This window comes from Chiloscyllium plagiosum, chromosome 17 (genome assembly GCF_004010195.1).
Source record: "Chiloscyllium plagiosum isolate BGI_BamShark_2017 chromosome 17, ASM401019v2, whole genome shotgun sequence".
Classification (NCBI taxonomy): Eukaryota; Metazoa; Chordata; class Chondrichthyes; order Orectolobiformes; family Hemiscylliidae; genus Chiloscyllium; species Chiloscyllium plagiosum.
The window spans coordinates 42,068,610-42,093,504 of record NC_057726.1 but is presented as its reverse complement, the minus strand read 5'-3'; the positions used below and the strand labels follow the sequence as shown (position 1 = coordinate 42,093,504).

Below are 24,895 nucleotides of genomic sequence, written 5' to 3'. Positions count from 1 at the left end.
CCTTAGTAAGTGCTTTCTCAACCTGCCCCTCCACCTTTAAGGTTTTGTGCATACGTTGTCAATTTGGCAACAACACAGTTGGTAACAGGGACCAAAGCATATTGCTTTGAAGGCAGTTTAATAACTGCCAACATTTATTTTTTCTTCTACACACCATTCCCACTGTTCCCCCTTTACAAACCACAAATCACTCACATTACTACTTGCTTGGTTAGCAGAAACCCCTGTCCTTAAATAACAACATTTTAAGATGTAAAACAATGCTTGAACAAAGCTAAAGAAAAATAAGCAAATCTATTTTTTAAACATATTCTACATTTTAACAGATATTTTTTCAATTTCTTACATAATACAATCAGCTTTCTATCTCCCCTTCGTTTCTTTGAATAAAAGAAATTTAACCACAAAGTAAGCCAAATAATTTTTTTTTGTATAACTTCTCAAACTAACAGATGTCCCGCTTCAAGGATCTCAAAACATTTCTTGAAGCAAGCACCCTTTCTTGTGCAAGTCTGATAACAGGCAATTAAAATCAACCTACTTTATTTCGTAAATCCTTTTTCTGTCTGTGTCTGGGGTGGACAAAGTCAGAAGTCACACGACACTGAGTTATGGACCAACAAGTTTATTTAAAATCACTTCACCTAACGAAGGAGCAGCGCTCTGAAAGCTTGTGATCTTAAATAAATCTGTTGGACATTAACCTTACTTCTGACTTTTTCTGTCTGATATTTTCTTTATGTAATAAGGTCAATATTTAACCTTTTCTCAGTGCCACCTTTTGTAAAATATATACTGTCCCAAGCAGAATGGTTATCCATATAGCATTCAATGGGCAAACCTATCCCAAATTGCTCCTTGTATAAGATTTTCTTTAAAATACACCACATATCTATAAATTCAACTTGTGCCAATGTTTTAGCAGTTAAGGTAATTAAGCTATACTTTTTGTTAAAAATTATTGGCTTTCCAGGCCAATTGGCATTAATTATTCTTTCCCACCAAAAATATAATAAATGCTGCTGCTCTCAATTAGATATGGAGAAGACTGACATCTGAAGCATCACTATAAAGGACTAACTATGTATCTATTTGGTCACCAAAGGCTGGAAACTTGAGTTTCTGTTTATCTGAAACAGTAGCATGTTCATAGGTCTCAGTTCCAAAACATCGTAACTTGTGTCAAGTTTAATCTCAGTACACAACGACTTTATCTGATTTGCCATTCATGTTATCTGGGTTTCTTTTCTTGGATGCAAAATCATCTTTCTCTGAGGATATGGTCCAGTTTATTGAGATCCCATTAATACTTCCTAAGTATTAATGTCAAGGATTAATATATTCAAGTATGACAGTTGCTCCAAAATCACTCCAACTTATTCTAATGTCTGACCCTATATAACGTCTGACAAAACCTAGCATCTAATCTGAAATTATTTTATCAACCACATATCACTTAAATTCTATAGAACCTCTCCACACAAACTCGTTGGCATGGATCATAAAGATGCCCCCTAGTTTCTCTGCACGAGGTGACTAGAACATTTTTTTTACAAGTACGTTTTAGCTAAATGCAACATACTGTCAGAAAGACCACCTTAACTGAAAATGACCAGACCCTAACTACTTTGTTCAATCCATAAATAAACTTGTTTAATTTCAATTCCTTCCCTTCTGAAGATCAGTTTTCCTGCTGAAGAGGAATCTAACACTGCAATCTCCAAGTTTCTGTCTCAAACTTCACACCACTATACATACTTTAGTTTTACATGTCCCATGATCAAACGCTTTTAATGTGTATATCCATCTACAAGAAAGGCTAACTGTCCCCCTGTTAGCCTGATATACATACCAAATTCCTTCCAACTCTTCCTTCACTATTCTTCATTAACTTAGCCCCTAATGTGTGTTTGCAGTCAGTAAAACTCCTCAAATGATAAGGGCTTCAGCATCTTGTAGCAATCCCACTCTGTTTCATGCCTCTTGTTCTTGTCAAACTGCAACTTCTGTTCATTTTCCTATCTCACTCTGGACTACCATTACCACATGATCTTCCACTTCCACGATCAGAATTCCTTTCTTAAGTTTGTAATTTGTTTCCTAGGGCTATTATCATTTTCAGAATTCGTACTACATTTTTAACTTTCCGTGTATTGACCTCATTTTGCCAATCCACGGATCTTACCTTATCTTGCACATTCAGCCAATATTTGTATTACTGTTGACATTTACTGCCCTCCCTATAATGGTGGCTTTCTTCCATTCATTAGTCCTTTGTGGATATGTTTATACATGGCATATATGTTACTTTGCTGCCAATTTTCAGTTGTTGTCCTCTGGGGAACAAATAGACCTGTCTGGTGTCTCTCTATCACTTTTTCTACATGGAGTCAGTCCTTCATCTGGTGCTCATAATTGTTCAATTTGGGCGTGCGTGCATGTGCAGTGCAAGACACCTTATCACTTTCTATGACTTGTTCAGATTCTGTTAAGTGTATATTCAGTGTCAATTAACCTTTAAAAAGACATCTAACAGCTTGTCATGCTGTAAAATTAGCATTTTGCCATTGTTATCCATTACCTTACCAAAACCTACCCAATCTTTCTCACCTTTCCTTTTGCAATGTACCATCTCCCTGAATTAAAATTTATTTATAATGATGTTACATACTGCCATAAAGCTGACTAAACATCCTCTGAAATGTCAGCCGGAAATGAATCCTTGCACGCAGTACATGCAAATGCTCAAAAAAAGTGGAGCATCATTGACCTTTGCCAAGTTAGGGGCTGATCACTCATTACAGAGGGAATTTTTGGATTTCTTCTTAAAAAAAAATTGATTTTTACTCTAGGCCCCAACTATTTGCAGTTAATTATTTGACATGACTGTGTGTGCCAACACAGGACATTGATTTACAACTTGGTCAGTCTACTGGGATTTTATGAAGCATCTCATCTAAGTCTGCATGATTGTTTTTCACATGTTCCATGACTAAGGGGACTTTCCACTTTCATTTTCATTACCACAATTTTCATATTTTGCATACATATCCTCAAATTCATCAACGGCAAACAACTATCACCAGCATCCTCTCCATCATACTCACATTGATAGTGAGGCAATGAGCTGATACCCTCTGACAGATCTCAATCCATTTTTCCATGATCTTGTCCACTATTATACTTTCTATTCACAATACTTTATTGTAGACTGGTTGAATCTAAATACCGTGTCAAAGAAATGCAAGACAATTGTTTTTTTCTTATCCCACACCCTCAAGTTCATGGCCATAACTCACAATGGACCATGATTTTGCTGTCCTACATTTTTGACATATCACATTTTTTGCTGATCTCTTCTATAAGTTCAGCATACTCTTCATCCCTACACCCTTTAGCAGGATTTGCAAATCAAGCTGAAGGCAGATGGGCAAACTGCCGTTGCAGTGTTAAGATAATTACAGTTTTTCTTTAAACTTCTAGCTCTTGATACCAATACTAATTGTTTAATATTTCACTACAGAAGTTAGATCTACAATAACGTCCATTGACTTCCCAGAAACAAATGGCTTGTTGTGTTCCATGTCTAGCCTTTTTTCATAAGCAGCTTGCTCAACAAGAACGGTATTTGACTTGACAAGTTCTGCTTATTAACATCTGGGGGCTCACGCTAAAATTGGCAGTCCTGATTCAGACTAGGTTAGATTAGATTCCCTACAGTATGGAAACAGGCCCTTCAGCCCAACAAGTCCACACTTGTAAGAGTAACCCACCCAGACCCATTTCCCTATATTTACCTCTGACCTAACACCATGGGCAATTTAGCACGACCAATTCACCTGACCTGCACATCTTTGGACTGTGGGAGGAAACCAGAGCACCCAGAAGAAATCCACGCAGACACAGGGAGAATGTGCAAACCCCAAACAAACCCCAATAGGCGGGAATCAAACCAGAGTACCTGGCGCTGTGAGGCAGCAGTGCTAACTACTGAGCCACAGTGGTACCCCTAATCAAACAATTGTCGACAAGGTATTATTTGACAACTTTGACAATGATCCAGACAACATCATCACCATCCCTGCATACATCCTGTTCGACCAGCAGCACAGGCCCTGAACAGGTGGAAACCTTGGTGGGAGGGGGGGGGGAAGCATGCAGTTGCCCTAGGATTCCTTAACATTGGCTCCAGACTTCATCAAGTCTTATGGTATCAGGTCAATCACAGACAGGGACACCACATATCCTCAAGTGATGTATCAGTACTCCTCCATGTTGGACAGCATTTGGAGAGAGCACTGAGGATGGCAAGGGTATCGATATATTCTGGGTCATGGACATCCAACCCTCAGGGTGGCTTGCAACCTCATTGCAGATCAATCTGGTCGAGTCCTAAAGGACTGCTAGACTGAGTCTGTGGTAAGTGGTGAGGGAACAAATAAAAAAAAGGAAAAACATGCTGCAGATACACTTGTCCATGATACTATCAGTAAGAATGACAATTCCACAGTCTTTGCAGAGACAAAGTTCCCTCTTCACATCAAGAACATTCTACACTGTGTTGTGTGGCACTGCCATTGTGCTAGATAGGTTGAGAGAGGGGGAGTATAGGCTTGGAAAGACAAAACAATATGGCGGCATTGTGGGGTAACTATTTTAGCAATGATATCCAGAGCAGGATAGGAAGGAACAGATTATACAAATATTCAAAAAAAGCAGCAAATTGGGACAAAAGGGAAACAAGGTAGAAAAGACAAAATTAAATGGCTCTCAGATACGCATAATATGGAACAAAATGAATTAACTGGTTATAAGTTTGCTCACTGAGCTGGTAGATTTGTTCACAGACATTTTGTCAACACGCTGGGTAACATCAGTGAGCCTCCATTGAAGCACTAGTGTTCTGTCCCACTTACTATTTGTGTGCCTTGGTCAGTTGTGGTGGGTGATATCACTTCTGGTTCTTTTTCTCAGGGGTTAGTAAATGGGATCCAAATCGAAATGTTTGTTAATGGAGTTCCAGTTTGAATACCAGGCCTCTAGGAATTCCCATGCATGTCTTTGTTTAGACTGTCCCAAGGTGAACGTATTGTCCCAACCGAACTGGTGTCCCTCTTAGTGTGCTAATGTGGATACTAGTGATAATTGGTCATACCTTTTAGTGGCTAGTTGGTGCTCATGTATCCTGGTGAGTAGTTTCCTGCCCATCTGTCCAGTATAATGTTTGTTGCAGTGCTTGCAGGGTATTTTGTGTATGATGTTCGTTCTGTTTGTTGTTGGTACAGGATCCCTTAAATTCCTCAGGAGCTGTTTCAGGGTGGTGATAGGTTTGTGGACTACCATGATGCCTAGGGGTCGGAGTAGTCTGGTCATCATCTCCAAGATGTCTTTAATGTATGGCAGGGTGGCTAGAGTCTCTGGGCGTGCTGTGTCTTCTTGTTTAGGTCAGTTGTGTAATAATCAGCGGACTACACTTATCGGGTACCCGTTGTTCCTGAACACGTTGTATAGGTGTTTGATTTCGGCTTCTTGTAGTTCCTGGGTATTGCAGTGCATTGTGGCTCATTTAAATAATGTTCTGATGCAGCTCCATTTGTGTGTAAGGATGATTGCTCCTGTAGATGAGTATTGGTCAGTGTGTGCGGCTTTCCTATAAATGCTGGTCTGCGGCTCTCCATTGGCTTCTTGTTCTACTATGTCAAGGAAGGGGAGTCTGTTGTTGTTGTTGTTCCATTCCCCTTTGGCAAACTTCATACTACTAAGGATGCTATTTAAGTGTTTGTGGATTTCTTCTAATTTGTTGCATTTGGTGAGGACAAAGGTGTCATCCACATCACGGACCCAAAACTTGGACTGAATCGTGGAAAGGGCTGTCGTTCTAACCTCTGCATATCTGCTTCTGCTAAGAGTCCTGTTATTGGTGACCCCATAGGTTTACTGGTTTGAAGATGCTGTCCTTGCTGAGGTCAGACTCCCCTTCCTAGACATCACAGTAGAATGAAAAGCCAATGGAGAGCTGCAGACTAGCATCTACAGGAAAGCCACACACACTGACTAGATAATCAACTTAAGGAGCAATCATTCCAACACCCACAAATGGAGCTGCATCAGAACATTATTTCAATGATCCACAACACACTGCAGCACCCAGGAACCATGAGAAGCCGAGGAAAAACACCTGTACAATGTATTCAGGAACAATGGGTATCCAATAATCACAATGAGCCGATTCCTATGCAACAGGCCTAAACAAGACGACACAACATGCCCAGAGACTCTAGCCACCCTACTATACGTTAAAGACATCTCAGAGATGACAACCAGATTACTCTGGCCCCGAGGCATCATGAGCCCAAAAACCTACCACCACACTGAAATAGCTCCTGATGAATTTAAAGAACCCGCTACCAACAACCAGTAGAACGAATATCATATACAAAATACCCTGTAAGGACTGCAACAAACATTACATCAGCCAGAAACTAACTACCAGGATACATGAGCACCAACTAGCCACTAAAGGACATGCCCAACTATCACTATTATCCACACACACATAGTAAAAGAGTGACACCAGTTCGACTGGTACAATGCAACCATCCTGGTTCAGGCCAAAGACACGCATGGGAATTCCTTGAAGCCTGGCATTCAAACCAGAACTCCATCAATAAACACATTGAATTGGACTCCACTTACCAACCTCTGAGAAAAAGAAACAGAAATGATATCACCCACCATAACAGATCAAGACACAAAGAAAGCGAGCAGGACAGAACACCAGCGCTTCAATGGAGGCTCACTGATGATGTTACCTAGCATGGTGACGAAATGCCTGAAAAGAAATCTGCCAGCTCAGCGAACAAACTTCCAACCTGAGCTACAAATCTTTTCCAAAAATTGCAAATGAATTAACTGAACAAATAAAGGTTAATAAATATTATTATCTTTGAAGCCAGGAACTAAATTTTCGGTGGTGCGTCACCGAAATGACAGATGAAAAGGAAAGGGTGGCAGGTAGCGATGTTGGTAGGAGATGGAGTAAGTACATGAGCAAGAAATGATCTGGGATAAGATTATGTAGAATCTATTTAGGTAGAAATAAGCAGCATCATGGGGTGGAAGACACTGGTCTAGCGGGCAGTCTATTGGCTCCCTTACAGTGCTCATTCTGTCGGACAGAGAATAGATCAGGGGATAACAAGGCATGTAAAAAGGGCAGTCTATTAATCATGGGTGAATTTAATTATCGTGTTGATTGGGAAAATCAAATTAGCAATAGCAACAAGGAAGAATTCATAAATAATAATTAGGATCGATTCCAAAATCAATATGTTCTGAATCAACCAAAGAGCAGCCTATTTGGATGTGATGTTGTAGTGAGGTAGGCATAATAATGGATCTCAGAGTAAAAGAATCATGAGGAGACAGTAAGCATACAGTAAGCATAATATAGTAGAACGTAGTATTCCATTTGAGAGGGAGAAACCTAAGTTGGAAACAATTGTGTCAAACGTAAATAAGGGTAATTAGATGAGAATGAGGGCAACGTTGGCTGCAGTGGACTAAGAAAGGAGGGGAGTGGGGAAAACATTGATGAATAATGGCATTTAAGAAAATAGTTCATGACTCATAGCCAAGATATATCCCAAATAGGCAGAGGGACTCAAGGAAGGGTATAAACCGTTAACATGGCTAAAAATTGATGGCCAATCAAAGGACTGAAAAAAATTTTCAAACCCTACAAAAAGATGATCAAAATAATAAAAGGAGGGAATTAAACTATATGGGCAAACTAGCAAGTAAAACCAGACGGTAAGAGCTTCTTTAAATATATACAAAAGGAACAGAGAGGCAACACAGAACACAGGCCCTTAGAGAGAAATTCTAAGTGACAGTGGGTAACCAGAAGATGGAGAAGAGTTGAATGAATGTTTTGCATCAGTCTTCATGGTAGAGGATACAAATAACATTATAGCTATACTAAATAATCAAAGATCTAAAGGAGCAAAAGAAGTAAACTCAATCACAATCACTTGAGAATAAATATTAAGGAAACTAATGGGGCTAAAGACCGATAAGGAGAAAGTGAGGACTGCAGATGCTGGAGATCAGAGTCAAAAAGTGTGGTGCTGGAAAAGCAAAGCAGGTCAGGCAGCATCTGAGGAGCAGGAGAATCGATGTTTCAAGGATAAGCTCTTCATCAGGAATATGGTGGGGGGTGGGCGCAAGTGGGCTGGGAGATAAATGGGAGGGGCTGGGGCTGGGGAAGGTAGCTAGGAATGCGATAGGCTGAAAAAAGTGGGGAGTTATGGTGATAGGCTGGGGTGGGGGGTGGAGTGAATAGGTGAGAAGGAAGATGTAGGGAGGACAGTTCAAGAGGGCAGTGCCGAGTTGGAGGGTTGGATCTGGGATAAGGTGGATAAAGACAGATACGTCTCCTGGACCTAATGGACTGCATCTGAACATTTTAAAGGAGGTAATTCAGAGATAGTGAATGCACTGGTAGTAATCTTCCAAGAATCTTAGATTCCGAAGAAGTCCCAGACGATTGGAAAACTGCCAATACAACATTCATTCCATTGGAAAGGAGCCAAAAAAAAGTGATAGACCAGTTAGCTTAAAGTCTGTTATTGGGAAAGTGTTAGAGGCAGATTAACATAAAGGACTTAATAGAAGAGCATTTAAGAAATACACAAGAAAATTAAACAGAGTCAGCACAGTTTCATGAAAGGAAAATTATGCCTGAAAAATCTATTACAGTTTTGAGAAACTAACAAACAGGATAGATAAATAAGTACCAGTAGATGTAATATGTTTGGATATTCATTGGAGATTACATAATAAGATAACAGTGGAAAGTTTTGGGGCAATACATCAGCATGGATAGAGGACTGGCTAACTAATAAAAGTTGGAATTTTCAGGATTGACAACCTATTAACTAGTGGAGTGCCACAGGGATCAGTGCTGGACCCACAGTTATTTACAATATATTTTAATGAATTGGTTAACACCGTGAATGTACTATTGCCAGGCTTTCAGATGATGCAAAACTAGATGGAATCCCAGAAATGATAGAGTGCAGAAAGAGGCCATTCAGCCCATCTTGTCTACACTGGATCACATCATAACTCATTCCAGTCTGCTTTTTCACCATAGCCTTGCACACAATTTCTATCCAAATAATCATTCAATGTCCTCTTGAATGCCTCAATTGAACATGCGTCCACCACATTTGCAGGCAGTGCATTTCATACCCTAACTCCTTATGGACTGAAAAATGTTTTTCCCCGCTTCACCATTGTTTCTCTTACAGATCAATTTAAATCTCAGCCATTTTGTTCTAATCCCATTTAAAGGCATGAACAGTTTGTTCTGATCCATCTTATCCAGCCTGCACATAATTTTGAAAACCTCTATCAGATCTCTCCAAAGAGAACAGTCGCAATTGCTTCAATCTATCTTCATTATTGAAATTTTTGACTCCTCGAACCAATCTTATCTTTCCCTTCTGCACTCTCTCCAATGTGTTCATCTTCTTTGGCCTCTGTATCCGAGGAACGTATATACAGGCATTGGAGGCTGTGTAGATAAGGTTCACCTGGAGAATTGTGGTTATGGGAGAGATTTACTTTTGAGGAGATGTTGAGTAAGTTTGGCTTGTATTAATCAGAATGTAGAAGAATGAGAGGCGATCTTATTGAAACATGCAACATTCTTACAGGGTTTGACAAAGTAGATGTGGAGAGATAGTGGGAGAGACTAGGACCAGAGGCTTAATCTCATGGTAAGGAGTTACCCGTTTAAGACAGAGATGAGGTGGAATTTCTTTTCTCAGAGATTGTCAATCTGTGGAATTCATTACTGCAGGGGATTAGAATCATTGAATTATACAGTATAGAAGAGGCCCTTTGGACCATCTAGTCTTTACTGCTAAATATATATGACAACCTATACTCATCCCACTTACCCACACTAGGCCCATAGCCTTGAATATTATGACACTTGAAGTGCTCATCCAAGAACTTCTTAAAAGGTTGTAAGACTCCCAGCCACCCACTGGGTGATTAAATATTTCCTTAAATCGCCCAAGACCTCCTGCCATTCACTTTAAAATGATGTCACTTTGTCACTGAAACTTCCAATAAGGAGAACAGCTGCTTCCTATCCACCCTGCCAATGTCCCTCATCATCTTACACACCTCTCTAAGGCTCCCCCTCAACCTTTTCTGCTCCAAAGAAAACAACTCATGTTCACCCAACTTCTCAATATAGCTGAAATGCTCAGCTCAGGCAAAGTTTTACACCCCCACCATCCTTCCAATCGAGTGGTGACCAGAACTGTACACAGTACTCCAGGTGTGGACTCACCAAAGTTCTGTACAGTTCCAAAGTAACCTCCCTGCTTTTGTAATCTACGTGAAGACTTATGAAGGTAAGCATCCCGCGTGCCTTCTCAACTATAGTTTTAACCTGTGCCAGGTTGAAGGATGTGTCAACAAACATCCCAACATCCTTCTGTTCCTCTGAGCTTCCTAGTGTCCTGCCATCCATTCAGCATTCCTCTTTTGTTCCTTCTTCCAAATTACATTACCTAACATATATCAGGATTAAATTCTATCTGCCACTGATCTACCCATTTGACCAATCCGATTAAATCTTCCTGTAACCTAACACCTTCCTCCTCACGAGAAGAAAGTGAGGACTGCAGATGCTGGTGTGTCAGAGTCAAGAGTGTGGTTCTGGTAAAGTACAGCAGGTCAGGCAGCATCTGAGGAGAAGGAGAATCGACGCTACGGGCGTAAGCCCTTCATCAGGAATTGCTGATGAAAGGCTTTTACCCAAAACATCGATTCTCCTGCTCCTTCAATGCTGCCTGATCGGCTGTGCTTTTCCAGCGCCGCACTCCCCCCTTCCTCAACGCCAACCATTTAGCCAACCTATGAGTCATCCACAAATTTACTTATCATTCCCCAACATGTTCTCATTTACATCATTTATGAATAACACAAACAATAAATGACCCAACACTCCTACCTGTAGTATGCCACTGCACAGCAGGCTGTAGTCACAAAAAAAGTCTTTACACCATGTTCCCTTGGTTGTCATATTCAAGGATAACGGGGATAAAGCAGGCAAGTGGAGTTGAAGGTTATCAGATCAGCCACCATCTTACGGAAAGGCAAAGCAGGCTCAATGGGCCAAATGGACTATTTCTGCTCCAATGTCGAATAGTCTTACAGTGCTATTCACACACCAGTCTGACCTGTTCCCCCTTTATACTAATCCAGTCTTTTTTTTCTTATTAAACTGCCACCAAATCACCTGTCATAATAATTTCAACAATTAACAATTCAATTAACCCCAATCATCTGTTTCCCCTCATGGTATGGACTCAAGCTCCCTTGCACACATTTTAAAACTGTACTCTTGAGTTTACATAGCCTCTGCTTGTTCCACTAAAATGTAACTCTTCACACTTTTCTGCCATATGTTCACTCATTCTACCAACCTGTCCTCCTCGTGGATCACAATATTTCCAAGAGAAGAGACGTACTGACAGGAAAAGAAATGTCATGAAAATGATAAGGCTACAGATATCAACTCAATGAGTAACCTCTCTGAATCAAACTTCACAATGGGATAGATGTTTTTGTTTAGTTTTTCTACACAGCTTACTTAATTATTAATCATGTCTCAAACAACATCATTTCAGACTTGTAGCAAGCTAAATGTTTCGCCATGTAAGATCTGTACATAAATAAATGTTTGAAATTTTGGTCCCAGCCTAAATTGAAGTTGATGCAAGTCATTTGGTTATAGAGTCAGAGTCATACAGCACAGAAACAGAGCCTTTGATCCATTTTGTTCCTGCTGACCAAGTTCCCCAAACTGAACCAGTTCCACTTGCCTGTGTTTGGCCCATTGCTTCCAAACCCTTCCTATTCATGGACCTGTAAATGTCCATAAGACCATAAGACATAGGAGCGGAAGTAAGGCCATTCGGCCCATCGAGTCCACTCCGCCATTCAATCATGGCTGATGGGCATTTCAACTCCACTTACCCGCATTCTCCCCGTAGCCCTTAATTCCTTGTGACATCAAGAATTTATCAATTTATCAATGTCTTTTAAATGTTGCAACTGTACCTGCATCTACCATTTCCTCTGGCAGCTTACTCCATACACAAACCACCCTGTGTGCAAAAGCTGCCCCTTGGGTCCCTTTAAGTCTTCCCCCCTCACTTTAGAAATAAGCGCTCTAGTTTACTAGTTAAGCGCGCTACCCTAGGGTAATGACTTTTGCTATTCACCTGTTGCATGCCCATCATTATTTTAGAAACCTCTACATGGTCATTCCTAAACCTCCTATGTTCCAGGGAGAAAGATGCCTCCCGATTCAACCTCTCCTAATAACTCAAACCCTCCAGTCCCAGCAACATCTTTGTAAATCTTTTCTGAATCTTCTCCAATTTAATATCTTTCCTACAGCTGGGTGACCAGAACTGTACATAGTACTCCAGAAGAGGTGTCACCAATGTCCTGTACTAACTCAACACAACACCCCAACTCCTATGCTCAATGGCCTGAGAAATGAAGGCAAGCATGTTAAACATCTTCACCATCCTGGCTATCTGCGACACAAACTTTCAAACAACTAGATTCCTGAACCCCTATTTGGCAAAACTACCCAGAGCCCTACCATTAACTGTGTAAGTCCTGCCTTTGCTTGTCTTACCAAAATGAAATAGCTCACTTTAATCCAAATTAAAATCCATCTGCCACTCCTCAGCCCACTGCCCTAATTGATCACAATCCCTTGGCAATCTTAGATGACCTTCTTCACTGTCCAGTGTACAACCAAGTTTGGTGTTGTGGTTCTGTTCGCCGAGCTGGGAATTTGTGTTGCAGACGTTTCGTCCCCTGTCTAGGTGACATCCTCAGTACTTGGGAGCCTCCTGTGAAGCGCTTCTGTGGTGTTTCCTCCGGCATTTGTAGTGGCTTGAATCTGCCGCCTCCGGTTGTCAGTTCCAGCTGTCCGTTGCAGTGGTCAGTATATTGGGTCCAGGTCGATGTGCTTATTGATTGAATCTGTGGATGAGTGCCATGCCTCTAGGAATGTCTCGCTTGTACCAACTGAGCAGTTTTTTTTTCAAAGAAAACAGTGCTCAAAAGATAGGTTAAGTCAAACTTTTTTGGCTTGTGTTCCTCAGTGTTGACACGCAAGAAAATTTGGAAACTAAACAACAATTTATACAGCATGAGGTGGTGGTGTTAATTGGCTGGGTTTTGGAGGTGCAGCATTGGTGTAGAGGTATAGGAGAAATTGCTAGGTAAAAACAAGGACTGCAGATGCTGGAAACCAGAGTCTAGATTAGAGTGTTGCTGGAAAAGCACAGCAAGTCAGGCAGCATCCAAGGAGCAGGAAAATCGACATCAGGAATAGAAGAGAGAAATTGCTATCAATAATGATTACATTCAAAGCAAACAAGTCGCCTGGCCAAGGTGTTGTCTGGAGATGCTGCACGAATTGCTTGCCTTCACATTCCTTTCTTGAGAACGAAAATAACTTGGATTTTCTACCATTTTTCACAAGCTGAGAGCATTAAAAATTGGTTCCCAACTAATTAAAGATTTCTGATGTGTATTTACAGTTGGAATGTAGGAAATCAAGACAGTCAAATTGCACACATTAAGGTTCGAAAAACAGTAATGAGAAAAAACCCTGAAGTCTGCTTTTAATGATGCTGGTGGAGTGATAAATGTTAGCTAAGAGGGAGGGAATTCCCCCGCTGTTCTTTAAATAGTACAGCGGGATTCTGTATAGCCACCTGCCTGGGTTCACAAGGCCTTGATTTAGTGCCTCATCTAAGCGAAAGCACCTCCTTTTAGCATAGACATTTTAAGTGTTCGCCTGAATAATACGCTCAAATTACTGCGTTGAAATTTCTGTTCAAAGGTGAACATGTTCACGACTGAAAGGTGGCACCATGAGGCTGTGAAATGACTAACTTATAACCATTTCTTAAAACTACTTCATTTTTGTGTGGACTTTTTGCGGCTGCTCATAAAAGCACCATTACCAAGGTCACTTGCGAGCACTCTAATGGCAATGATGCATTTTTATCTTTAAATGTTCTCATGTAATTGACGAATTTAAATACTTTTTTTTAAAGGAAATCGGGTTAGATTCTGAAATAATTATAAATTCTAACTTCGTACGTAGAGATTTTATTGGGGAAAAAAATGTCCGAGGTCAATTCCATCATATTAAAAGTTTCTCTCGGGAGCAGTGTTTCACCACAATACCTGACGTTTGTATCCATTACTTACTTTGTCCAATTCACTTCTTTATTCATAATTTTGTCGATCACTAGATTTGTGATCTTAACAACTTAATTTGTCCTGCAACCAGAAAAAAAGCTCGCTATCCAAGGCACGTGACATCAAATGAGATGAACTTACCAGCGTTTCTGAAGATGGGACTTTGTTTTTTTGTGAACCGCTTACCACGGTGCAGTACCACAGTGATCAGATGCTAGTGAACGCGTTTACTCCTATCCTACTGAACGGGCAGTATTTGCCGCTGGATTGATAACTGTGAACAACTTGGTTTCACTGTCCCAACGTGGACCTGCTGTCTCTTCGCAAAGAAGGAAAAAAAAGCTTTTTTAAAAAAAACAAGAAACTTCTCTCCCCCTTTTTTTTCACTTCCGTTTCACAACAGCCTGTGCCTGACCCAACAGGAAAGGTACATTTTCAGCTGGGTTTCAAATGCGGAAATGATTCTTGATAGTAGTAACTTCGCCCTGAGAGTCTGAATGTTGGAGTGCGTGGCCAAGTGAGCTGCAGCACCAGGCTTGGGGGCGGGCTGAGTTTTCCGAGTGCGTTTTTACCCCACTAAAGAAATCTTCCTATGGCTGCACTTTAATTGATGTAAAATTCAAAAGCGCCAGCAAATTGTTGCTGCTCTGAGTAGCTGGCGTTGCAATGCCATGAGAGAGCAGCTGAAGGTGGAGGTTTGTACCTGCAGGAGGAAGTGCAGCGCTGCGATAGCTCAGCAATCGCCTTCCATCTGGGACTTTAAAAACGTGCACGCTTTCACAAAATAGACTGTCCTTTTTATTTTTGATGCTGCCCCCTTTCTGCTGCCTGCCCAAAACGGAACAAAACAGCGTTGTTGCAGCTTTTATATAAAAAAAATAAAGTGCCGAAAAAAAAATTCAACAGCTCCGGCAGATTTTGTGAATGCTAATTAGCGCTTGAGTTCTGTACGGTTTCAGTCAGTTCCAAAGATGCGTCAGATTGGATTCGAAATGTTAAGTATGACCGTCCATAGATGATGCCAGAGTTGCTGAGTTACTCCAAAAATTCCACGTTTTATTTCTGATCTTCAGCAGCCACATTTTAAAAAATATTTTAAAGTTGATGCAATCTGGTTCACATAGGATTTCCGGAAAGTGGTCGAGAACTGCAATAACCCTGATTTGTGCACAGCAGGGTTCCAAGGAAACCTAATGGTGTAACACCCTGCCATTGGATCACTGTGTATGTTTGTGTGAATCAAGGGAAAATAAACATCAGAGTTGCCTTACTGTTTGTTTTAGGTTTAACTGTTATAGTAAACAGTGGCTGTTATTCGATTCATGACAGTGCCAAGGTTTTCGTGACACCTAGTTTGTTGGCTGAATTTAGGTCAAACAGACTATTGAACAATTAAGTTGACCTCTATACCCCTTCCTCAGTTTGCACATGCAAGATGATGCCTCCGGGAGAAAAAGAAAGCTTACTTTTTAAGTTTTGTTCCTTATTTGAGCCTGGCTGGTGACTTAGTGAACAATGTTAAAAATCACACAACACCAGGTTATAGTCCAACAGGTTTAATGGGAAGCATTAGCTTTTGGAGCACTGCTCCTTCATCAGATGGTTGGGGTTGACAATCACCTGATGAAGGAGCGGCGCTCCAAAAGCTAGTGCTTCCCATTAAACCTGTTGGATTATAAACTGGTATTGTGATTTTTAACTTTGTACACTCCAATCCAACACCGGCATCTCCCCATCATTGGCGGAAGATGGTTGTGCCAGACCCTGAGAGACTTGGGCAATGATGAGACATGATGTGGAGGTGGCAATGTTAGACCAGGGGTGGACAAAGTTAAAAATCACACAATACCAGGTTATAGTCCAACAGGCTCACTTGGAAGCACGAGCTTTGGAGCACTGCTCCTTCATTAGCTACCTGATGAAGGAGTGGGGCTCCGAAAGCTAGTACTTCCAAATAAACCTGTTGGATTATAGCCTGTTTCGTGATTTTTAATGATCAGACGGTTATGGCAATGTGACAAAATCGAAAATATTAGATTCTGCATGTCAAAATGAAACATGTTCACTGGAAGAGGAAAATCACACTAATGATCAACAAAGGGCCTGTTTGCACCCATGAATGTCTCATTATTGCCTAATTTCTGTGTTGGTTGCTATTTTCCCAGACAATGGAGAGAAATTAGACAATCACAAACACAAAGGTGTGAGCAAGTGTGTGGGAGCTTCAGTTCATTGCTTGCTCTTTAAGGCCGCCATCTTGGCCAGCATTCCTCATCATCTCAGTACACATTACATGGGCTCACTTCACATACACAGAATTTGGCAACGATTATGCACCAACCTCATCATATCATCATGGCACTAATCTGATTCAATTAAAATACAGTTTTACATGCCAATACCAAACTGTGAGTTCACTGACACCTTGTATTGCAATGCTGTTACCAGGACACTTTATGCACAAGGGCAGGCACCTATCTTATACATTACAGCAGGATGCACCTCAGGGCTCTATCTTGCTTTCTTAGTGCTCACTTAGTTTGCACTTACTTGGATGTTCACAGCACTCCTGCCTGGTCTTGGCTTTTTGCACTTTAAGCTCGTAACTTCTGAATGAGACAGCAGAGTACAGTACAGAAGGCAGTTGCAAATACAAGCAATTCATCATGGTTGTCGGCAGCAATCAGTCCAGACAGTGGAAATGTAGCTTTATAACATCATACAATGTGAATACGGCACATTGTGCCAGCAACTTAAACAGCAAACACACTGCTTGTACTTCAACCAAGTGGCCGTGTCTCAATGTCCAAGAGGGGTAGTTCTCATTCAAGGGGATTGTTGTCAGTCAGGGAGTCATGTCAAAGACAAGGGCAGCATTTGATCCCAGTCCAGGGTCATGAACATAGTCAGTGGCCTACTTGGGGTGGTCAGGATCAGGGTTCCATATCACCAGAATTTGAGTGATTCATGGTCAGTTGGCCAGCACAACTGGTCAGGGGATTGGTAGTTAGAGAGTCAGAGAACTGCACAGAGATAGGTCGGGGGCTGGTCATTCATCAGTCAGGACTGTTGTACCAAGTCGGTCGGGGTGGGGTGGGCCATAGTCAGCTCTGGGGTCTGTTCATTGAATGTCAAAGTGAATTATCAGAGACAACCATGGTAAGGAGGCTGGCATTGACAGGGATTGAAGCCAACATGGCTGCCACACCAAGGTGACAGTAATTGTGATAGGAGGTACCTCAACACACAGCATGGGTGACTCAGTGGTTAGCACTGCTGCCTCACAGTACCAGGGACCTGAATTTGATTCCATCCTCTGGCAACTGTCTGTGTGGAGTTTGCACATTCTCCCGATGTCTGCGTGGGGTTCTTCTGGGTGCTCCAGTTACCTCCCACAGTCCAAAGCACTGCTGCCTCACAGTACCAAGGACCTGAATTTGATTCCACCCTCTGGCAACTGTCTGTGTGGAGTTTGCACATTCTCCCGATGTCTGCGTGGGGTTCTTCTGGGTGCTCCAGTTACCTCCCACAGTCCAAAGCTGTGCAGGTTAGGTGGATTGGCTGTGCTAAATTATCCTATAATATCCGTCCAGGAATATGTGGGTTAGGTGTGTTAGCCATGGGAAATTCAGAGTTACAGGGATAGGGTAGGAGGGATGGGCGTGGGTGGGATGCTCAGAGGATCAGTGTGGACTTGTTGGGCCACACTGTAGAGATTCTATAGGATAAAAGACAGTAGTACATTAGAGGACAGGAGTTTCTGTGGGAAGGAAGGTCATTGATGGCCACAATCACCATGGTTTTGAAGGGTGGGTAGAGTGTGAGGAGAGTACAATATGATGTTTGTCATGGCTAAGTTGTGGTCTGAGGTCTTACTAGGAGTTGAAAGCTTAAATGAAACATTCATGTGTGAATGCAGTAGCCCAAAACTGGTGCAGACGACAGGAGTGCAAGGAAGAAATGGACATGAAGGTTTGGAGCTCAACGAGATGAACAGGCCAAACCCGTGATTCACTCTGCAAGGCAAGGCCTCTGCTGTCTTCTAGCTCCATCAAATTCAAAAATGCACACTGGAAATACAACATGGCTGCAATCACACAGAGAGTGGGCAGTTTCTTTCTTCCTGTCTAAGGACACAGGCTGTACTTGGGAGTGACGTGAGGTCCTTCAAGGAATAATTGCATTAATCAACCATTTACACAGGAGATGTTAAAGACATAGAATCCCAAATAGCCAAATCTATAGGATTCAAATCCTGATCACAAAGCAATTTTGATCATGCTACTCGTCATTAGAAATTCATGAGCCACTTCTCTGAAGCAGATGTAAACAGAAGCTACCTTTAAAGTCTCACCTGCACAATTCACAACAAATCAAAATCTCATCAGATGCCCAAGGGCACAGAGTTGAATTCCTTTCGCCTTCAAATGTAACTATGCGCCAATGTTTTCTTATATGTAATGTTGGATTTCTAGGGTGATGGGGAGGATGTATGGGTTGTGCTGTATCCATCAGAACAAAGTCTGCTGTGCCAAAGGTTCAGGTAAAGGCATGCCATGACTCTCCTTATCAGAGGCTTCCATGTCCTATTGTATCAAGGACTATGATAAACTGCCACTTGTGTATGATGTAAATGCTGAGTGCTCCCAATGGAAAGGAGCTGTTCTCTTTCTGATATTTCCCACATAGGTTCATTGCAATCATGACTAATAGATCCAGTGTAAAAGATTATATCTTAATATGTTCTTATATTTTTGATTGTAGACTTGGATGAGCTTTCTATAAGTTCTCTTTATTGTTTTGCTTGCTCACCATTGGGGGGGTTTTAGTTGCATATAAACTAGCACCAATGAGTGGACACTAGAAGAAATTGGCCAATAAGTGGCTGATTGGTCTACTAAATGAAGAATAAATACCAACAACAAAAACTTTCAACAATTATGTGATTGGCCTTCAGGTAACTGAACAGTTTGTGTATCAGAACACAATAGTCAGAAGCCATCAGACTTCTGGGAAGGGTTGTCTTTGTCTCTGCAATCAAAAAAAAACAATTAAAGCCTAACCAAAGCCAGTTTATTTTTCCCTTCCCAGTTGCTGTAATCTGGTGTTTTTAAAAATAAATCAGATATTTTATATGTTGTGCATAGTTATTCTGTGCCTCCTGCAGGCATAAAAAAGTAACTGGGGAAGACAGACAGAGGTCAGCCAACAGCAAGTCCAAGCAAAAAAGGATCATTCAGCAAATCCTGTAGACAGGAACGATTGGCTTGCCTTCCCAGTTTTTCCAGGGCAGAAGTGAGGACTGCAGATGCTGGACGTTAGAGTAGTGTGTGTGGTGCTGGAAAAGCACAGCAGGTCAGGTAGCACCTGAGGAGCAAGAAAATTGACATTTCTGGCAAAGGCCCTTCCCAGTTTTTCTCTCCACCCAGAACACCAATATTTTTGTGTTTGTGTCTGCATGGGTTGGGGGAGTTTTAGAATGGAGTTATAGTTTTAATTAGTAGTTATACTTAAATATTCATAGTCATTTACCTGCAGCAGGAATTTATTTACTTGTAATAAATTGTAAAGTTTAATGTTCAGTACAGGAAATAGTTGTGCTGTCAGCCTGGGTTGAAAAAGACAGGTAAATTGGGAGTCTTGTGTAGTTTGAGAATATCTTTTAACTTTTGTAAATGGAGCTTTATATCCCATTACATCTGCAACAACTGGCACTAACTCTACTGTGGCTGTGATGCAATCAAAACACAGAAAAACTGAGAAGCAACAAATGCGTAAATAATCCTAATGTCAGTTTTAATTGCTAGCGTCGATTGACTAGCCTCCACAAAAAGAAACAGGAACTGAAAGGCTCCCCTCTGCATGCAGCGACAGTACAGTCTGCTGAACTGGATGCCATTCTGTTCAAATGAGCAAGGTCCTTTGCCATTGCTGACTGATGATGTCTCAGGGACACCATTACAGACTTGTCTCATTGTTGAGGTGGGACATGCAATGTGAAAAGAGGATGATGGCTATCCCATCTCAGTGGCTATCAAAGCGACTGCTGCATCCAACTTTTATGCAGCTGATAGCTTCCAGAGAGGGCCTGTGTGGAATCACCAACCTACAACAAATGTATCAGGGCTGTAATTTGTTATAGAAATTACATGTGAGTCCAGAGACAGTATATTCCTGTTAGGGTGAAAGGTAAGGCTGTTAGGTATAGGGAAAGCTGGTTGACTAGAGAAATTGAAGAGTTGTTTCAGAAAGGGAGCATATGTCAGGTGTAGACCAGATAATTTGAGTGAATTCTCAGAGTATAAAGACAGTAGGAGTATACTTTGACAGGTGGTGGTGGTTGCTTTTCAAACTGGAGGCCTATGATCAGTGGTGTGCCACAAGGATCAATACTGGGTCCACTGCTTCTTGTCATTTATATAAATGATTTGGATGTGAACACAGGAGGTATAGCAAGTTTACAGATGACAAAATTGGAAGTGTAGTGGACAGCTAAGAAGGTTACCTCAGAGTACAATAGGATCTTGATTAGATGGAGCAATGAGCTGAGGAATGGCAGATGGAGTTTAATTTAGATAAATGCGAGGTGCTACAAAAGCACCTCATATTTGCTGGAAAAGCAAATCAGAGCAGGACTTATACACTTAACAGTAAGGTCCTGGGGAGTGTTGCTGAACAAAGGCACCTTGGCGTGCAGGTTCATAGTTCCTTGAAAGTAGAGTCACAGGGTAGATAGGATAGTGAAGGTGTTTAGTATGCTTTCCTTTATTGATCAAAGCATTAAGTATCGGAGTTGGGAGGTCATGTTGCGGCTGTACAGAACATTGGTTAGGCTACTTTTGGAATATTACATAAAAGTCTGGTGTCCTTCCTATTGGATGTTGTGAAACTTGAAAGGGTTCAGAAAAGATTAACACACATGTTGCCAGGGTTGGAGAATTTGTGGTATAGGGAGTCTGAATAGGCCGAGATTGTTTTCCCTGGAGCAGCGGAGGCTGAGGGGTGACCTCATAGAAGTTTATAAAATCATGACGGACATGGATAGGATAAATAGACAAAGGTCTGTTCCCTGGAGTGGGGAAATCCCGAACTAAAGGGTATAGGTTTAGGGTGAGAGGTAAAAGATATAAAAGGGACCTCAGGGGCAACCTTTTCTCAGAGGGTGGTATGTGTATGGAATGAGCTGCCAGAGGAAGTAATGGAGGCTGGTACAATTACAACATTTAAAGGCATCTAAATGGGTATGTGAAAGGTTTAGGAGGGAAATATGCCAAGTGCTGACAAAGGGGACTAGATTAGGCTAGGATGTCAGGTCAGCATGGACAAGTTGGACCAAAGGGTCTGTTTCTGTGCTGTACATTTGTGACTCTAATGAGGGACATGATATCACTTCCTCTTGTTTCCGTGCTACATCCCAGGCTGCAGGATTCACCACCATGGATGACTTCTCCCAAGTGAACAGCACTATACACATTGAACAATTACAAGATGTTATGCGAGGTATTAGGGAAGAATTAACACACACTTAGGTAGAGTTCTAACATGATATGGGGCAGAGGACAGATTAACTGCATTTTCAGAAATGAAGCTGAGTAAGCTAGGTGATTTAAAGTAGCAATACATTTATGAATGTGAGCTTCTATTTCCAGTGAAGTATCACACATGCCACATATGTGGTCAGTGGATATTTTATTTCTCTCCCATGATAAGTACAATGAGGCCAATTCATGGCTCACAGCAATTGACCTAGTGCATAGCTAGACTTAAAATATGACAGCAGTGGCATAAATCCTAGAAGATCCCAGCCATGCCCTGTATTTTCATCCCTGGTAAGCACAAGGTAGCATGAGTGAAACACAAGAGGTGTGGTGCTTATGTAAGGTGAGCAGTGGAGAATTGTTAGAGATAACTTGCTTTCTCATGGAGAGAAACACAGTAAATTTTCCTAAAATTGACATTTAACCTTTTTTTTTTAAAAAAGGCAAAATTCAGCCCTTTGCATTTCATCTAGAAGGATATCCAGATTCCCTGTACCACACCATCAAAATATTTTGCTTTTGTATTCTTCTTCCCAAAAAGGGTGATCTCTCACTTCTCAACTGTTTCCCATTAGTAAACCAATCTTCTCACCATGCTTACATATTACCTGCAAAACCTTAGCCTGGTTTTGTAGAGTAACCACTGAAAAATACAAATTCTTGATAAACAGATAAAAATGTAATCCAAAGCAATGTGCACAGATGTTTTGTTAGCCTAGTTGGTTTAGTCTCTCTACAATTTTTTTTTTAAATACAAAATCTACAAAATGTTCACTGGGATTAAAATCACAATAATGGGAGGCCTATAAACATGAAGTACAACCTGCTTGATACAAACCTTGTGCCAAGAAACTCGCTAGCAATGAGGCAACTGGTGAAGTGCCAACCTGTGGTCAAATTTCAATGGAAATCAGATTAATAGTAGTCATAATTATATAAGAAGCCTACAGACCATCAGTAAATTTAAGCAAACAATCACCAAAATGGTTATAATGGATTATTTAGGATAATCAGAACTTGGTAAATAAAGTGACTGTACCCAAATTGTTTAAACTCATACCAAATTGGCTATACAAGAATTCAGGAGGTCCAAGATCAGCACCAATTTATAAAAAAAAACAGGATTGACAATTTTTCAACCATTTCTTGCAGAACTGATCAAATCTAATGGTTGACTGTTTTGAATTGCTTCCAACAGATTAAATTCCAAATACTTTAAAATTAATTTCCCTCAGTTCTATGACCTGCAAAAGAAAAACACACTCAGTGTCCAATAAAGTTGGAAAGTATTAAATGTTATATTTCGAAATGGATTCGACACTGGCCCAATATGTATCATAAGAGGCTTAAAAGAATGTGTTTCAGGAATGTTAATTGGTGCTGTTGCTAAAGAAGAAAATTGGATATTTCCCACTTTGATTAAGGTCCATTGAAACAATTGAATGCTTTTCACCTAGGAAGACAACCATTTGCCAAGTCTTTAATTTCCTTAACATAGAAGTTACATTTTTCCATTTGATTAACTGAAAATCCTCCTTAAGCTGCTATCATGAAAGCAAACTATCTTTCCAACTACATGCCATATGTAAAGGGAAACAGAATAGAATCAAATAACTAAACGCCATCAGAATAAGAAGTTTGAAATGTAAAGTTAAGTGTAAAGAAAAGGGTGGAAAAAGAACAAAGTAGTAGTTTTGATCTGGTGGCAGTTAAGATTAAGTGACAAATAGTTGGTGGTTACAATTTACAACTTTTTAATTTTGATGAAAGGTCACTAACCTAAATATTAATTCCTCTTCTCATCCAGAGACTGTCAGTTCTGAGTATTTTCAGCATTTTTTTTTTGTTTCTAATGCAATCTTCGTACAAATCATCATTAAATGCGTTATTTTTGGGGGTATTGTTTTGATCAAGAATGGAGTGAAATCCTGCTCATCTTTTTGAAATTTGAAAGATCACATTTTATGGTACACGGAGGCTGAGATAGTCTGGCTTTCTCTTGGCAAACATAACATTCCTAAAAGATAACTAACCATTTCAAATGTTCAGTTGAACAAAATCAAAATGGTGAAACGGGTTAAGATATTCTAGTTGAAGGTAAGATCTGATGTTGGGAATCATTACTTTGGAGTGGCAAAGCAAAAAACGTTGCACAAGGTTTAACCTTCAAGGACATCTAATTTGATTTTTTTTTTTTAAAAACTGAAAAGTGCTATTTAAGCCCATTTATAGCCCTTAAGTAGCTACAGCCATGCTCTTACACGTGGAAAATTCAAATCGAAAATACCCGGAAAATGTCAAGTTTGTCATTGATTCTCACTTCATACTCAGAATTCTGATTTTTAATCAAATTTTGTATCACAACTATTGTCTAACAGACTTGCCCCACCTCAAAGGCACTAGTTTCAGTCAAAATGCTTTAGTGCAATAAAGGTAACATATAACCTGTATGTTTGCTGTGTACTTCAAGAACAGCTATCATAATTCAGTGCGCAACACTTCAACTTAGAATCAGTGTGAAATTTTGCTCATTGCTCATTTTTCGCAAAGGTGAACAATATTGGCTTGCTCAATGAAAGATCAGATCTACCGCTTCTTTCCATCTATCAACACGTACAATTTGCAATTATATAGTGCTATTAGTCAAAGAAAAGGGTTCTTAAAAAGGGCATTAAATAAAATGTGACACCAAGCAACATAATGAACTATTAGGGCAGATGAACAAAAGTTTGTTCAAAATGGTTGGTTTAAAAGGGAATCTTAAAGGATAAACGTAGGGTAGCGAGTGGAGATATTTAGGAAGGGAATTTCAGTGCTGAGTGTGGAGGAAACTGAAGGCACATTCAGCAATGGTGGAACAATTAAAATCAGGGATGTTTGAATGGTCAGAATTAAAGGAGCAGGTATTGCAGAGGGTTGTGCAGCCGGATGAGATGACAGATAGAGAAGGGCAAAGTTGAGAAGGGATTGAAAAGCATGAAGGAGATTTTAAAATTTAAGTATTGTTTAACCAGGAGATGGTGCAGAAAAGCAAT

General features: G+C 40.6%; 1 protein-coding gene across 2 annotated transcripts in view; it reads right to left on the bottom strand.

Moving 5' to 3' along the window:
* The window catches only part of adcy7 (adenylate cyclase 7), a 186,401-nt gene extending 171,005 nt beyond the window's left edge, over positions 1-15,396 (bottom strand). For both annotated transcript variants that reach the window (XM_043706949.1, XM_043706951.1), the window contains exon 1: positions 14,464-15,396. The gene's annotated coding sequence lies outside the window, so the exon portion shown is untranslated. The remainder of the gene's footprint in view (positions 1-14,463) is intronic.
* Positions 15,397-24,895: the final 9,499 nt, after the last annotated feature.